Source organism: Gallus gallus, chromosome 1 (assembly GCF_016699485.2).
Source record: "Gallus gallus isolate bGalGal1 chromosome 1, bGalGal1.mat.broiler.GRCg7b, whole genome shotgun sequence".
Classification (NCBI taxonomy): Eukaryota; Metazoa; Chordata; class Aves; order Galliformes; family Phasianidae; genus Gallus; species Gallus gallus.
Window position 1 is genome coordinate 81,296,853 of NC_052532.1, and position 4,991 is coordinate 81,301,843.

The following is a 4,991-nucleotide window of genomic DNA, read 5'->3' on the forward strand; positions in this document are numbered from 1 at the left end:
CCAAACAGAGTTTGTTTGATTTGGGAATTCTGACCTTCATAGACAGATCCTGGATGGTGCTATGCAGTTATAATACACCTTTCCAAATGAAAACTTTTTTTTCCTCACAGGGAAGATCCAGAGCAGGGATGTAATCAGCATAATATAGATTACAGTGGAGATGCCAAGGATTAATGAACCTTAAGAAATTTCCCTGGATTTCCAGATCCTAAGTAACATGCACAGACTTTGCAGCCCAACATCAGTGTATGCTGTGTTCTAGAATAAGCACTAACGTGCATCTCATGGCATCTGTGCTACACTAACAGATACAGGTCCTCTAATATTATATCAGCCTTTCTTCTGCCCTCTTGCCTGAGCAGCTTGGTTTGTTTCTGTGGCCACAAGTATTTCAGGAAATGAAGCAGTACATCAGCCCCTTATTCAGCAGCTTTCTCCTTTATGTTTTGCAGGGGCGTTGTCTGAAAATAGTCTTGTAGAGGAAGGGAGGAAAAAGAGGCCATCTGCAGCTTCAGCTGTCAGGCTGGTGAAGACAGGGGCAGCGAAGGTGTAGATTTAGATGACAGATGCCCAGACGAATGGCAGATAAGTGGGGAACTTGGTGATGGGAAATTGTACAATGGAAATAGATAGAATGAGAAAAGAGGCCATAATTTCAAAAGAAAAGGAAAGGAATCTGAGAAACCAACCCCAGTGCCATGCTATAATGGGCTTTACTCTGGATCTGTAAGGTTGCGCTTCAAATTGTTTCTGAGCTTAGGCAGGACTCCCATATTTCCTTTTCTCCGATTTCCTTCTAGGAGTCATGAGCTGAAACTTCTTTGATATCTTTCCAGCGACCTCTGCAAAGCTGTGATCTGGAGTTTCCCCACGCTGCGTTGCCTGTAGCAGCTCTGCTAAGGCTAGGTTGCATCTCCATGGTGCTACGTCTCTCATGGAAGGCAGTCTCACTTGCTTTGAGTGACAGAGAATCCCACTCTCTCATGCAAACTCTGTAGAATCAATAACAAGGAATGGAATTAGGCTTATGCACATGTGCTGTTGGGGCAGGCCTGCGACCTTGCACCCCAGTAAGCCCTGAACTTACATCATGGGATGTGTTGATTAATTGTAGATAGGCAAAGTCACTTGTAAGCCATTTATCACAGTCATCGTTAGGTGTCAAAAGAGACCTGGTTAAGAGGGATTGCTCCCATTTTTCTTCAGCTTTCATCATGCCCTAGTACCAACAAGGACCCATGGATGGATTAACCAATTATTTACTAGGCTGACATAAACAGATGGCCAAAACCAAGATTCAGGTATGGGAAAATAGAACAGCTTGCCCATGGTTATTGCCAAAGCCATCAGCAGTATTCATGTCATCAGAGCCCTTGTGGCAAGCCACCAAGGGCACAGATGATCTTCCTCTCTTAGAAAACAAACGGTCAAAACAAGGAGAAAAGTCCCTGTGGTAGAGGCCCAACAATCAAATGAGCTAAACAATGGCATCTGTACATTTTATTTGTCACTCTCAACTTCTAGATGCTTCTGCCTTTGTTTTATTGGCCTAAACTCTGGGCCATCCATTGATGTGTTGCTGGGAACAGTGAAGAACAAAGAGAAACACTCCCAGAACCCCGCTGAACTCTTTTGCAAACCCATCCATATTCTGGTGCTCAGGCATTGTAACTCCTAAAAGGCATAAAACTTAGAGCTTCTGAGTAGGACAAATAGAAATACTTTTTCAGGTCAAGACTCCAGGTGGTAGGGCATGACCACTGTTGCCTTCTCGGTAAGGTGAAAAGTGATGTGGTAGAGAAAACTCTGTATTTTATGGCTGAGGAAGCAGGTCCCAGGAGACAGCATCTTGCCCAAGCTATACAAGAGGCTCGTGCTTAATATGGTTGCCCTCATTTCTGCCCTGTTCTCCTCTCCGGCTGTTGATACATGGTCTGTGATTCCTTATCATAAATAAGATTTGTGAGCTCTCTGGGGAAATGGACTGTCTCTTCTCCTATGCTTGTGCAGCTTGCACAGGGGTATAAATAATAATAGTCATTAATGCTAATAATGTGTTTTTTAACCTTTTGATCATCCTCTGTCTGATAAAATAGAAACAGGAGAGAAATCTTGCTTTGAAAAAGAAGCTACCGGCAGAAACTATTAACATTGCAAAGGGTAGCAGAAGTCAGGCACTGCCAAACGTAAGGCTGCGACCTCATGTTTTCCATTTAGTTTGCTATTGCATCACAGACTTATTTTTTAAAAATAGTAAGTAGGCTGTAGTCTCTTCTCTGGTCAGTATGCTAAGCTTTTTGTGTAGTCTGTGAGGAGGTATATTGTCCCTGTGACACTGGAGGTCTGCTCTCTTGTTTTCCTCAGTTACAGTTGGCAAATCACCTCTGTTACTTTCACCTCTTGTCTATCTTAGCACCCTGTATCAATGGTTTGAAATCATTTCTCACTGTCCTTCTGTAGAGCACCTAGAACAATAGGATTTGATCTTAGTGAGGGCTCTGTACATCCCTGCAACACGGTAATAAACGGTGCAGGGGAGTCAATTTGTATACTCAATACAGAGCAACTAGGGGAAAGGGCTGTCTTAGTGATTTTGCTGTTAGGGGTCCTAGATCAGTGGATGCTGAGTTTAGTGAGTCTTTCAACTGCTTTTATTGAGCTTGAGAGCAGGTCTTCAGCGATGCACAGAAGTGTGTGGAGCTCTGCCTACACAAAGATTACTCTTCATTGTATTGAACATCAAGTGTTTTCTTGCCACACAAAATCAGACAGTATTTTCTAGGAACCATAGTTTGGACTCATGAAATCCAGTTTAATGGAGCCATGGTTGTATGTTTTCTGTTTCTCTGGATATTGTAGTCCTCACCACAGCAGGCTTGACTTCATTTCTAAGGTGCAGCAATATTCTCACTGTGATGGCTAAAGACGTAAATGGTGGCAGATTTGTTCAGAGGAATGCTGTCATTTATTTGACTTTATACTGTTGTTAGTATGGATACGCTTCCAGGCTTGCAAACCCATATACCTAGAAAGCTGGTTTGAGTTTTTTCAGCTATACTCTTTAGGTTAATAAAAGATATTGCCTTTTCCTACCTTGCCTCGTGTTATTTGCCTTTCAGCTCTCTATCCACAGTAATTTCAGCATTGGAACTGTTAAGAAAAGGTGCAAATTGTTTCTTCCACTAATCATAAAGCACTCTCCCAGTCTCAAGTATCTTAAACAGCCAAATGCTTGCTCGAGCTTTCAAAAATAAAAACAAAATAAAAATCCATCCTTGGATAAGAGGCTAGGTCTGAAAAATATCAGTCTGAGAGTCTGTAATTTTAATATGTTATGAAGCGCTGCAAGGATACTTGCAATGGGAGTGCTCACGCAGCCCTAGTTCCTGTTGCTTTGCTGGCTGGAAAGGGTGGATTCCTTGGCCCAAAAAATGGCTGTGGAGAGCTCACCACTGTCCTATGTTTCTGTCCGGGATATGTAAGGCTATCAAAAAATGTGCAAGTCAAATCTCATTGTAGATAGTGAGACAGAAGTGTTTTGGTTATATTCAACAGTCATCTGTTTGCATCTTTTTCGTGTCAGGAAGATCACCTTAGTCAGGCACGAAGGGTGGACAAACAGCCACCTTTCTTGCACAAGAGACTTATTGTAGTCCTAGCTCAAAGGTCAGCCCACAGTATTAGCTAACAAAGTCACCAAATCTAATGGGGAAAGTAACTCTTGGAGGCACAGTGTTGGGCTAAGTGAGACCATCAGGTGGGAAGCTGGGTTGCAGGGTATATCACCTCATGCCCGTCAGGTGAAAGAGTTAACGGAGGGAAGCACGAGGCCCTCAGCTGTTGCCAAAGAACTGACAAGCTGCAGCTGGGGTTCTACAGCTCTGCTTTTGGGCAGAGTAAGGCAAGTGCAAGAGGAGCTGAGTGCTTTTTCAAGGAAATATCTTCAGTCTAGTGCTGCTGGAGGAGACAGGCCCTGAATCCAAGGCAGAGGTGAGTGAGGTCTGTGTTGCCAAGCTCTGGTAGAGATTTACGAGACCAGGGTGACTGCAAAAACAGTCTTGAAAGGTGCTCTGTAGCCTTGAGGGATTGTTCATTCTTCTGCAAAGGCCAGTTAATGCTGAATGTGGCAGGAATTTTGTGGTGTAAACACCTGTCCCTCTAAATTGTGGATTTACTGATGATCTTAAGGGCTTATTATTATTTTTTTTTTCCCAGCTTGAAAGAGCTGACTTTTCTCACAGAAAACGTGACAACTCAAAAACATAATCTGCCAAAATTTTTCTTTGGGTGCTAGCCAATATTCTTTTTCTTCTTGTTGTTCACACTTGCGGATTTCCAGTAAAATTTTGCAAATGTTCAAAGAGCAGGGATCCTTTCTGTAGAACTCCTTCTGTGTGCCCCAGAGGCTGGGTTCTGTGTGCCTGTGTCTCGGGCTTCTCAGCATAGCTCGGATAAGGCTCTCCTTGAAGAAGAATTTAGCTCTGGGGATACAGTATGGTAGACGTGTTGATAGCAACTGCTGTTCCATTCATTTTATATTCTAATTATGTGACGATGTCAAAGTTTGTGCGTACACTGCTGCCAAATGCTTTCTGTGAGATACACTTTATATGCCCTAACTTGCAGAGGATGTTGGTTATCAGAAGTAGTCAGCATAGATTCACCAAGGAGCAGTCATGCTTGACCAACTTGGTAGCCTTCTCCGATGTCATTTCCAGTTGGGTAGATGAAGACAGAGTGATGGATGTTGTGTACCTTGACTTCAGCAAGGCATTTGACACCATCTTCCATAGCACCTTTGTAATGAAGCTTAGAATGTTTGGGACAGATAAGTGGACCGTGAGGTGGATTGAGAAGTAGCTGACTGGCAGAGCACAGAGGGTTGTCATCAGTGGCACAGCATCTGGTTGGAGGCCTGTAACTAGCGGTGTTTCCCCGGACATCATTGCTGGATCTGATTTTGCTTAACATCTTCATCAATTACCTGAATG